The sequence below is a fragment of the Leptonychotes weddellii genome, chromosome 6 (genome assembly GCF_054177405.1).
Source record: "Leptonychotes weddellii isolate Sample4059 chromosome 6, ASM5417740v2, whole genome shotgun sequence".
Taxonomy (NCBI): Eukaryota; Metazoa; Chordata; class Mammalia; order Carnivora; family Phocidae; genus Leptonychotes; species Leptonychotes weddellii.
Genome location: NC_138374.1, coordinates 83795674 through 83809125, shown reverse-complemented (window position 1 = coordinate 83809125; position 13452 = coordinate 83795674).

Below are 13452 nucleotides of genomic sequence, written 5' to 3'. Positions count from 1 at the left end.
ATTGATAGATGAACGGATAAAGAAGAATTGGTATGTATACACAATGCAATATTATTTAGCTATAAAAAAGAATGAAATGTTGCCATTTGCAACAGCATGGGTGGAGCTAGAGAGTATAATGTTAGTAAAACAAGTCAAAGAAAGACAAATACCATATGATTTCACTCATATGTGGAATTTAAGAAACAAAATAAATGAGCAAAGAAAAAAAAGGGGGGGCAAACCAAGAAACAGACTCTTAACTATAGAAAACAAACTGATGGGCGCCTGGGTGGCTCAGTCGGTTAAGCGACTGCCCTCGGCTCAGGTCATGATCCCAGGGTCCTGGGATCGAGTCCTGCATCGGGCTCCCTGCTCTGCGGGGAGCCTGCTTCTCCCTCTCCCACTCCCCCTGCTTGTGTTCCCTCTCTCGCTGTGTCTCTCTCTTTCAAATAAATAAATAAAATCTTTAAAGAAAAAAAAAAAGAAACAAACAAACTGATGGCTACCAGAGGGAAGGTCGGTGGGAGATGGGGGAAGTAGGGGATGGGGATTAAAGAATGAAAAAAATTAAACTGAAGTCATTATGAATTAATTTGGTTTAATCTATCTTTTTATTATTGGTTTCTATTTGTCTGGACTCTTCTGTGTTCCTTTGTCTCTCTATTCTTGCCTTCTAGTGAATTAATTACTTTTTAATCTGCTTTCTCCCATTTACTAGCTTATTGGCTATATGTCATTTTATTACTCATTTAATGATTACCCTATAGATTATAATGTCCATTCTTGGTTTACTAAACTCTGAAATAAATAAATGTCTTCATTCTTTCCTGGACAATACAAGGCCCTTTAGAACAATTGAACTCCATTTACTTCTCACTTCCCCATGCTCACCAGCTCATGTTGCCATAAGAAATAAGTGTTGGGGTGCCTGGGTGGCTCAGATGGTTAAGCGTCTGCCTTCAGCTCAGGTGATGATCCCAGGGTCCTGGGATCGGGCCCCGCATTGGGCTCCCTGCTTGGCGGGGAGCCTGCTTCTCCCTCTCCCTCTACTGTTCCCCCTGCTTGTGCTCTCTCGCTCTCTCTATCAAATAAATAAATAAAATCTTTTTTTAAAAAAAGAAATGTGTTTATTTACCCAGTTCAAATTTGTCTAAATGTGCCCACATATTAACTTTTTCTGTTAATTTTCATTCTTCTCGTGTATCAGAGCTTCTATCTGGGTTGACTGCCTTCTGCATGAGGAAGAACCTTTAGTGTTTCTTTTAGTGGGTGACAGAATCTTCAGTTTTCTTTGCCTGAAAATTATTTGACTTCATCATCATCCTTTGAGAATATTTTTACTGTGTAAAGAATTCAAGGGGGGCAGCTATTCCAGCCCTCTGAAGTTATTACTCATTTCACTGTCTGCTGGGTTCTGTTTTTTGTTGAGAACTCAGCCATCATTTACACTGTTACTTTCTTTGAAGGTAACATGTATTTTTTTTTGCTGAAAATATTTATTTTAATTGATGTCTTATGAAATTAGTCCCATTATTTACTACAATATCTTGAATATGTTCATTTATCCATTTTATTTTTTATTTTTTTAATTTAATTTTATTACGTTATGTTAGTCACCATACAATACATCATTAGTTTTTGATGTGGTGATCCATGATTCATTGTTTTTGTATAACACCCAGTGCTCAATGCAGTACATGCCCTCCTTAGTACCCATCACCAGGCTAACCCATCCCCCCACCCCATTCCCCTCTAAAACCCTCAGTTTGTTTCTCAGAGCCCATAGTCTCTCATGGTTCATCTCTCCCTCCGATTTCCCCCCCTTCATTTTTCCCTTTCTTCTCCTAATGTCCTCCATGCTATTCCTTATGTTCCACAAATAAGTGAAACCATGTGATAATTGACTTTCTCTGCTTGACTTATTTCACTTAGCATAATCTCCTCCAGTCCCATCCATGTTGATGTAAAATTTGGGTATTCATCCTTTCTGATAGCTGAGTAATAAATATCCCATTGTATATATGGACAACATCTTCTTTATCCATTCATTTATCCATTTTAAATATATTCACTTAAAATCCCTTTACAAGTTTTTTTTAAAATTAACATATAATGTATTATTTGTTTCAGGGTACACGTCTGTGATTCATCAGTCTTACACAATTCACAGCGCTCACCATATATGGACATGGGGTAACATGTATTTTTAAAAGATCTAATTTCATTGTTGTTGGTAGTTAGCTATTTTACTATGATGTGCCTAGGAGTGGTTTTCTTTGTATTCATCTTGTTTGGGGTTCATAAAATTTTTTAATCTATCGGTTCATATCTTTCATTGGTTTTGAAAATGAAGGTGGCTAAGCTGGAAGCAGTAACAATCCCAAATCATCTGACTTCAGAGACAGAGACCAATGGAAGCCTACCTGACAGGGCTGGGCTGTTTCCAGTTCATCCTTTACTGGGACACGGGGAAATATTTCTCTGGATTGGAGTGTTTTTAACTACACTTCTAATTATCAGATGGGCCAGAGCACTGTGGAAGGCAAATGTTAAAGAATTATTTGCTCCAACTGGAGTGATCCCATGTTTGGAATTGCTTTCTTTTAATTTCTTTTTTTTAAATTTAGATTCAATTAGACAAATACAGTACAACATTAGTTTCAGATGTAGTGTTCAGTAACTTATCAGTTGTGTATAACACCCAGTACTCATCACATCATGTGCCCTCCTTAGTGCCCATCACCCAATTACCCCATACCCCCACCCACTTCCCTTCCAGCAACCCTCAGTTTGTTTCCTATAGTTAAGACTCTTTGATGGTTTTTCTCCTTCTCTGATGACTTCCCATTCAGTTTTCCCTCCCTTCCCCTATGATCCTCTGCACTGTTTCTTACATTCCACATGAGTGAAACCATATGATAACTGTCTTTCTATGATTATTTCACTCAGCATAATATCCTCCAGTTCCATCCACATCGATGTAAATGCTAAGTATTCATGCTTTCTGATGGCTGAGTAATATTCCATTGTATATACATACCACATCTTCTTTATCCATTCATCTGTTGATGGACACCTGAGCTCTTTCCACAGTTTGGCTATTGTGGACATTGCTGCTATAAACACTGCGGTGCAAGTGCCCCTTCTGATTACTACATTTGTATCTTTGGGGTAAATACACAGTAGTGCAATTGCTGGGTCATAGGGTAGCTCTATTTTCAACTTTTTGAGGAATCTCTATATTGTTTTCCAGAGTTGCTGCACCAGCTTGCATTCCCACCAAGAGTGTAAGAGGGTTCCCCTTTCTCTACATCTTCAACAACATCTGTTGTTTCCTGTTTTGTTAATTTTAACCATTCTGACTGTTGTGAGGTGGTATCTCATTGTGGTTTTGATTTGTATTTCCCTGATACCAAGGGATGTGGAGCACTTTTTTTTTCATGTGTCTTGGCCATTTGTATGTCTTCTTTGGAGAAATGTTTGTTCATATCTTCTGCCCATTTCTTGACTGAATTCTTTGTTTTCTGGGTGTTGAGTTTGATAAATTCTTTATAGATCTTGGATACTAGCCCTTTATTAGATATGTCATTTGCAAACATCTTCTCCCACTCCATAGGTTGCCTTTTAGTTTTGTTGACTGTTTCTTGTGCTGTGCAGAAGCTTTTTATCTTGATGAAGTCCCAATAGTTCATTTTTGCTTTTGTTTCTCTTGCCTTTGGCGATGTCTAGCAAGAAGTTGTTCTGTCCAAGGTCGAAGAGGTTGCTGCCTGTGTTCTCCTCTAGGATTTTGATGGATTCCTATCTCACATTGAGGTCTTTCATCCACTTAGAGTTTATCTTTGTGTATGGTGTAAGAAAATGGTCCAATTTCATTCTTCTACATGTGGCTGTCTAATTTTCATAGCACCCTTTATTGAAGAGACAGACTGTCCTTTTTCCATTGGATATTCTTTCCTGCTTTGTTGAAAATTAGTTGACCATAGAGTTGAGGGTCCATTTCTGGGTTCTTTATGCTGTTCTATTGATCTATGTGTCTGTTTTTGTGCCAGTACCATACTGTCTTGATGATTATACCTTTGTAATATAGCTTGAAGTCCAGCATTGTGATGCCACCAGCTTTGCTTTTCTTTTTCAACATTCCTCTGGCTATTTGGGGTCTTTTCTGGTTCCATACAAATTTTAGGCTTATTTTTTCCAGCTCTGTGAAAAAAAATTGATGGTATTTTGATAGGGATTGCATTGAATGTGTAGATTGCTCTGGGTAGCATAGACATTTTAACAATATTTATTCTTCCAATCCCTGAGCATGGAATGTTTCTCCATTTCTTTGTGTCTTCCTCAATTTTTTTCATAAGTGTCCTGTACTTTTTAGAATACAGATCCTTTACCTCTTTGGTTAGGTTTATTCTTAGGTATCTTATGGTTTTTGGTGTAATTGTAAAATGGATAGATTCCTTAATTTCTCTTTTTTCTGTTTCATTGTTGGTGTATAGAAATGCAACTGATTTCTGTGCATTGATTTTATATCCTGCCACATTGCTGAATTCCTGTGTGAGTTCAAGCAACTTTGGGGTGGAGTCTTTTGGGCTTTCCACATAAAGTATCATGTCATCTGCGAAGAGAGAGAGTTTGACTTTTTCTTTGCCAATTTGGATGCCTTTTATTTCTTTTTGTTTTCTGATTGTTGAGGCTAGGACTTCTAGTACTATGTTGAACAAAAATGGTGAGAGTGGACATCCCAGTCATGTTCCTGGTCTTAGGGGAGAAGCTCTTAGTTTTTCCCCATTGCAAATGATATTCTCTGTGGGCTGTTCATAGATGGCTTTTATGATATTGAGGTATGTTCCCTCTATCCCTACATTGTGGAGAATTTTAATCAAGAAAGGATGCTGTATTTTATCAAATGCTTTTTCTGCATCAATTGAGAGGATCATATGGTTCTTGTCCTTTCTTTTATTAATGTGATGTATCACATTGATTGATTAGCTAATGTTGAACCACCCTTGCAGCCCAGGAATAAATCCCACTTGGTTGTGGTGAATAATCCTTTTAAGGTACTGTTGGATCCTATTGGCTAGTATCTTGGTGAGAATTTTGGCATCCATGCTCATCAGGGATATTCGTCTGTATTCTCCTTTTTAGTGGGATATTTGTCTGGTTTTGGGATCAAGGTAATGCTTGCCTCATAGAAAGAGTTTGGAAGTTTCCTTCCATTTCTATTTTTTTGAAACAGCTTCAGAAGAATAGGTATTAGTTCCTTAAATGTTTGGTAGAATTCCCCTGGGAAGCCATCTGGCCCTGGGCTCTTGTTTCTTGGGAGATTTTTGATTACTGCTTCAATTTCCTTCCTGGTTATGGATCTGTTCAGGTTTTCTATTTCTTCCTGTTTCAGTTTAGTAGTTTATAAGTTTCCAGGAATGCATCCATTTCTTCCAGATTGCCTAATTTGCCAGCATATAGTTGCTTATAATATGTTCTTAAAATTGTTTATATTTTCTGGTGTTGGTTGTGATCTCTCTTCTTTTATTCATGATTTTATTAATTTGGGTCCTATCTCTTTTCTTTTTGATAAGTCTGGCCAGGGGTTTATGAATCTTGTTAATTCTTTCAAAGAACCAGCTCCTTGTTTTGTTGATCTGTTCTACTGTTCTTTTGGTTTCTATTTCATTGATTTCTGCTCTAATCTTTATTATTTCTCTTCTCCTCCTTGGTTTAGGCTTTATTTGCTGTTCTCTCTCCAGCTCCTTTAGGTGTAGGGTTAGGTTGTGTACTTGAGACCTTTCTTGTTTCTTGAGAAAGGCTTGGATTGCTATAAACTTTCCTCTTAGGACAGCCTTTGCTGTATCCCAAAGATTTTGAACAGTTGTGTTTTCATTTTCATTGGTTGCCATGAAATTTTTTAATTCTTTAATTTCCTGGTTGACCCATTCATTCTTCAGTAGGATGTTCTTTAGCCTCCATGTATTTGAGTTCTTTCCGACTTTCCTCTTGTGATTGAGTTCTAGTTTCAAAACATTGTGGTCTGAAAATATGCAGGGAATGATCCCAATCTTTTGGTCCCGGTTGAGACCTGATTTGTGACCCAGGATGTGATCTATTCTGGAGAATGTTCCATGTGCACTCAAGAAGAATGTGTATTCTGTTGCTTTGGGGTGGAATGTTCTGAATATGTCTGTGAAGTCCATTTGGTCCAGTGTGTCATTCAAAGCCCTTGCTTCCTTGTTGAGCTTCTGCTTACAAGATCTGTCCATTGCTTTGAGCAGGGTGTTGAGGTCCCCTACCATTATTGTATTATTATCAATGTGTTTCTTTAATTTGGTTATTAGTTGGTTTATATAATTGGCTATTCCCAACTTAAGAGCATAAATATTTGTAATTGTTAGATCTTCTTGGTGTATAGACCCTTAAGTATGATATAGTTCCTCTTCAACCCTTACTACAGTCTTTAAAATCTAATTTGTCTGATATGAGGATTGCTACCCCAGCTTTCTTTTGATGTCCATTAGCATGATAAATTGTTCTCTACCTCCTCACTTTCAATCTGGAGGTGTCTTTAGGTCTAAAATGAGTATCTTGTAGACAGCATATGGATGGGTCTTGCTTTTTAATCCAGTCTGATACCCTGTGTCTTTTGATTGGAGCATTTAGCCCATTTATATTCAGAGTAACTATTGAAAGATATGAATTTAGTGCCATTGTATTATCAGTAGAGGTCCCTGTTTCTGTATATTGTCTCTGTTTCTTTCTGGTCTATGTTACTTTTAAGTTCTCTCTTTGCTTACAGGATCCCCTTAATATTTCTTGCAGGGATGCTTTAGTGATCACAAGTTCTTTTAGCTTCTGTTTGTCCAGGAAGCACTTTATCTCTTCTTGCTGCATAAAGTATTCTTGGCTGCATGTTTTTCTCATTTAGTACCCTGAATATATCCTGTCAGCCCTTTCTGGCTTGCCAGGTCTCTGTGGATAGGTCTGCTGTCAGTCTAATGTTTCTACCATTGTAGGTTAAGGAGTTCTTGTCTCAAGCTGCTTTCAGGATTTTCTCTTTATATCTGAAATTTGTTAGCTTCACTATTATATGTCAGGGTGTTGATCTATTTTTATTGATTTGGGGGGGTTCCCTCTACCTCCTGGACTTGAATGTCTGTTTCCTTCTCCAGATTAGAGAAAGTCTCAGCTATGACTTGCTCAAATATACCTTCTGTTCCTCTCTCTCTTTCTTCTTCCTCAGGGACCCCAATAATTCTAATATTGTTTCACTTTATGGTATTGCTGATTTCTTGAAGCCTCCCCTCATGGTCCACTAGTTGTTTTTCTCTCCTTTCCTCAGCTTCTTTCCTTTCCATCATCTTGTCTTCTATGTCACTGACTCTCTCTTCTTCCTCATTTACCCTAGCATTAGAGCATCCATTTTAGACTGCATCTCAGTTGAACATTTTTAATTTCAGTCTGATTAGATTTTATTTCTGCACTGAGATTCTCTAGTGTCATTCATGCTTTTTTCAAGCCCAGCTAGTAACTTCATAATCTTAATCCTGAATTCCAGCTCTGACATTTTACTTATATCCATATCGATTAGATCTGTAGCAGAGAATATTACCTCTGGTTCTTTCTTTTGGTGTGAATTCTTCCTTCTAGTCATTTTGCCCAGAGAAGAATGGATGAATGAGAGAACAAAATCAAAAATATCAACCACAACCCAGTGAAATACACACTAGACAAATCCGAAGAGGTCAGAAACCAAAAAAAAAAAAAAAAGAAGAAGAAGAAGAAAAAGAAAAAGGAAAAAGGGGGAAAAAGAGAGAATATAATCTCCCAGGTGGAACAAAACAGGGTGATCCACTTGGTCCTATGTGTATTTTGGTCTGTTAGAAGTAAATCCCAAAATTGTAAAGAAAGCAAAACTTATATATATACAAAAATAAAATTGAATACAGTGAAAGGAAGCAAAAAATGAAGAATATATCTATAAAATGTAAATCTAAAAGTGAAAGTTAAAAAAAGACTTAAAAACAGAGTTGATAAAATAAGAAACTAGTTGAAAAGGAAAAAAAAAAGAAAATGAAAATTTTAAACTGAAAGAAGAATCATGAGAAAAAAATCTTGAATTCTCAAATCTTATATAATATTTTTCCCTAGTGCTAGAGTTTTTGCAGTTCTGTGTGCTCTGTAAACTTGGTATTCACCTGATGTTCTTGCGGTCTCCTGGGGGAGGGACGTGTTGCACTAATTCTCAGATGTCTTTGCCTGGGCAGAGTTGCACCATCCCTTGCCAGGGGGCCGGGCTCAGTCTCAGCTGCTTCGGGTTGCTCTATGTGGCTTTTGTTCCCTGAAGCCTTTCCCACTGCTTTAGAGGATGAAAATAAAAATGACTGCAATCCAATCTCAAGCCCCGCAGCTAAATGATCGCAGACCCCTCTCTTCAGTAAACCCTCAGGGAAAAGCAGTCTTCATTTTTGTGTGCACCAAACTCTGCAGACTCCTGTGGTGGGCACCCATGTTGCCCCTCCCCAGGGGAAAGAGGAGTGTTGCCAAATTTCTGCCCGTTGCAGGGCCCCCATGTGGAGAGTGGTCACCCAATCATGCTGCGGTTTATGGTTTATGGCAAATTGAGCTGAGAGCCCACTCCTGGGCTCATTGACTGTAGCCAGTTTCCCTGCTCCAATGCTTGGGAACTCTGTGGGCTCAGCACCCCCGTTCTTTCCTGAGGATTCTGAGACCACACTGTCCCACCTAGGATTCTGCCCCACTTTGCTACCTGAGCACCTTTCAGGCAGGAATTTCTCTCCCTGGAACAGACTTCTAAAAGTTCCAATTTTGTGCTCTGCTGCTATATCACTTTCTGGTGCCAGCTTACAGAGGCTCCCTCCCCCCACCGCCATTTGTCTTCTGATACATCCCTTCAGATTCACTTCTCTGCACCTCGTACCATGCAAAAACTGGTCACTTTTCTGTTTGTAGAATTCCAGTTATTCTTTTCTTACGTCTCAGGTTGAATTCATAGGTATTCAGAATAATTTGATAGATATCTAGCTAAATTCAAGGGATGAGATGAAACAACGTCCCCGCCATCTTGCCTCCCTTGGGTTTGCTTTCCATACTGGATTGTAAGCTCCGTTGAGGAAGGACATTCATTGTTTTATGTTCCACAGAACCAAACCCAGTAATGCAGAGAATTGGTGCTCAAGAAATGTTAGTTACATTGAATAGTTCTCCCGTGTTATTTTGCACATAAAACAAATACATTCATTGTATTTTTAATTCTTAAAACCCAGATGAATGGGAATAAAGTATAAGTTTTTAGGGAATATATGACATCCTGCTGAAAGGCCCTTTGCTTCCTGAGATACAATTTTAAAAGAAATTGGTAATATATGTTAGGAGTACATTATTTGTTTAAAAGAGGAGGGAAACACATATTTAAAAAATAGGTGGTTTTATTTCATGAAGAAAATGAGACAAAGATTAATGAGCAGTAAGCCTACACAGTAAAGGGAGCTACTACACATACATCAAGAGATGAGCGCATGAAATTCTGAGACAGACTGAGGCTCCTTGTGTCGGAAAACTTCAGACACACAAAGCTCAGCTAGAACACGCTTTTCTTTAGTCACGCTCTTATTTACCTGTTATTTTAGATGTTGGCAGACAGTGAAGTTCACCTAAACAGATATCTAGAACACACGACCACATTAAAGAAAGCAATTTGAGCCCCTTATGTCCATGATTATCTTTGCCTTTGCCTAAGCATTAAGTCAGCTGGGTGACATCTCTGACTCAAATTTTAAGATGTGTTTTTGTTTTTGTTTTTAGTGGTTATCAACACCAAAAGTTAAGGTATACTGTATTGTTTCCATTCATCCTTTCTTAAAGAATCATTCTGATCCTAGAATTCTTATATTCTTTATATTCTTTTTTAAAAAAATATTTTATTTATTTATTTATTTGAGAGTGAGCAAGTGAGAGATAGAGAACACAAGCAGGGGAAGGGTTAGAGGGAGAGGGAGAAGCAGACTCCCCACTGAGCAGGGAGTCCATATTCTTTATATTCTTAAGCATTCCTTACTTTCTATCTTCATAAATTTGTCCTCAACTGTAAATGAAAAGCTCATTGGTAAGTTTGTATTTTTCTAATTAAGTATGTTAGTCATTCATACTATTCATTAAATATTTTGTATTTTCCACCATTCCAGAAATGCTCATAGGACTGAATTTCTTAGCATTATGCTGGGTGAATCATGTGACTAGTTGTAGCTGTTTTATTGTGAGCAAAAGTTATGTGTTACTTCCTGGCCAGAGTTTGATTGCTTGCTGATATAAGACCCTCCAGCAATCTCCTTCCCCTCTGGCATAGTGACAGCAATACTGGCTCTGTCAGCTTGGATCTCTGAGTGGCCACGAAGAGAAGACTATCCCTGCTGACCCATGAAGTACATGCAGTGTGAACAAAAAATAAACCTTGTGGAGTCATATGGTATTTGTCTTTCTCAGTCTGACTTATTTCACTTAGCATGATACACTCTAGGTCCATCCATGTTGTCTCAAATGGCACGATTTCATCCTTTTTTATGGCTGCATAACATTCCATCATGTATATATGCCACATTTTCCTTATCCATTCATCTACTGATGAATACTTGGGTTTCTTCTGTGTCTTGGCTATTGTAAATATTGTTGCAATAAACATAGGGGTGTATATATCTTTTCAAGTTAGTGTTTTTGTTTTCCCTGGGCAAATACCTAATAGTGGAATTATTGGGTCATATGGTTTTTCTATTTTTAATTTTTTTTTAAAGATTTTATTTATTTATTTGAGACAGAGAGAATGAGAGAGAGAGAGCACATGAGAGGGGGGAGGGTCAGAGGCAGAAGCAGGCTCCCTGCCGAGCAGGGAGCCCGATGCGGGACTCGATCCAGGGACTCCAGGATCATGACCTGAGCCGAAGGCAGTCGCTTAACCAACTGAGCCACCCAGGTGCCCTCTATTTTTAATTTTTTGAGGAACCTCCATACTGTTTTCCACAGTGGCTGCACCAGTTTACATTCCCACCAACAGTGCACAAGGGTTTTTTTTTCTCCACATTCTTACCAAAGTTTGTTCTTTCTTGTCTTCTTGATTTTAACCATTCTGACAGGTGTAAGGTGATAGATGTAAAGGGACAGATGGTAGTTACACTTGTGGTGAACATAGCATAAGATATAAACTTGTCAAATCACTATGTCTGAAACTAATGTAACATTGTGTGTCAACTATACTCAAAAAAATGTGTTATATCAACTAATGAATCACTGAACACTACATCAAAAACTAATGATGTACTATATGTTGGCTAATTTAACTTAATTAAAAAAAAGAAAAATACAAATAAAAAAAACCCTTGTGGTTTTAAGTCACTAAGATTTTGGGATTGCTTATTACTATGTTTATCAGTCAGGGTTCTACCATGAAAATAGAACAATAGGGCACAGACACACATATTAGGGTGGAGGGGAAGAGAGAGAGAGTGATTTATTGGAAAGGACTGGCTTCTCCTTTGCGGGGCTGGCAGGCAGCCAGGAACCCAGGCAGGAACTGGTGCTACAGTCCGGAGGTGGTATTTCTTCCTTGTTAGGATGTTTTTAGTTCTGCTCCTATGGCCCTCCACCTGATGGCATCAGGCCCAGCTAGATTATCTAAAACAATCTCCCTTACTTAAGCTGATGATTGTCTTTAATCACATCTACAAAATATCTTCCCAACAACTCCTAGGTTAATGTTTACTGAATACCTGGGAACTATCACGCACCCAGACTGACACATACAACCAAGCATTGCACTGTGACATGACATGATTAGGCTACCCTAATTACATGAAAATATTAAATTAGCAAGATTTGACTGTCAACAGACCTTAGACATAAATGATCTACCTTATGCATCCTTTTCATACACATGACCACAAACTGACTGGCTGAATGACAAACTTCAAAATAAGAACTTTGTTTTCAACCCATAAATGAAACGGTAGTTTTTATGGCATTCTTTTCACTTTTGAATGAGTGTCTACAAGGGGGTTACCTGTGAAACAGAACACAAAAGCCTTTGACCTTCTTCTGATATTTCTAATCCCTACCCAATTTCAGTAGGGAGAGACACCAGGCTAAGTATGCCTTGACTCTGCCCCACTTCCTCCGATCCCTCTCATGGTGACATGAAGACCCATCTTCCCTTGTCAGACTGCTTAGGGACAGTGTGACTTCCATCTTCCATAAATCCCTATAAACTACCCACTTGCTCCAAATATTCAGCATATTATTAGCAATTTTTGCATTTATTAAGTCAATCAGAATATGTATTTAAAAGCAATTTCTAAATTTATAACACAACTGCATCTACTTAACTCAGTGTGTGTTCTATGCCTCATTTTCCTCAGATAATTAAAAAAAAGATGGATTTGGGCTTCAGGAGTCCTCATCTTTCTTCCAGCTCGAACAGTCTCTGTGTCTATGGAGTAGCCATCTCCTGAATGAATTTTCATCTGTGTCCTCAGTCCTTCAGTTTATCTTGATGAGTCCAGGATATCTGGCAACAAACGATCTGATGTTCACACTTGCAGAGTGGATCCAGGTGATTCACTGCGGAGATCACCAATGTGGGTCTGCGTCTAATCAAGACATGGTTACTACAGTGCTTCTGTTTATTTGCTCAGGATAGTCTCCTGGGGATAGCTGTAACTTTTGGAAGTGTGTTAGGCCCCTCTGGATGGCAAGGAACAGACGCACAATCAGGTTATCTCAATTATTGTGAGTTTATTTGTTTCAATCAATACACAAGAAAGTACGAAAGATAAGAAAGCAACCCAGTAACCACAGAGTCCAGCCTCATTGTTCAGGGATCAATCATTACTCCAGCAACATAAAAAGCAGACATGGTGAGTCAACAAGAACTCTGGGCATCTCACCTCTGGGTATATTACTGCTCTAAGGTGGCACCATTAAAGTGACTTTGTTCCTCTCTATTTTGTCTGCTCTTGCTGCTGCCCATTTCCTTTCTATATCTCATATTCAGAGGGCTCGTAAAGGAGGGCTCTGGATGGTGGGGTCACGTGCCATCTAACAAGAACAGTACTGCTGGGTTCCTCTCTCTTCCTAGGCCACCCCATAGCCCATAACTGAATTTCTTTTAGTCATGGTGCAGTTGGCTGTGGCCAGTGTGGAGTGTTCATGTGACAGGAACATGGTTCTGCTCACATAGGAGCTATGGATGTGGTCTCTCCAGGACTCTAGGAAAACTATAGATCCACCCAGGAAATATGCATAATACACACAGCTTTACTGCTGGGGACAGGCAAGCTTTCTTATGGAGGATTTTCAAAGTGCTCTATCAATACCATAACTTCCCTGAAACCATGGTGTTTCTATCTCTTACTACATTTTCTGTGGGGAGAACGTTGCCTTTAATAACATGTTATTTCTAAAGCAGTTGATCATCTC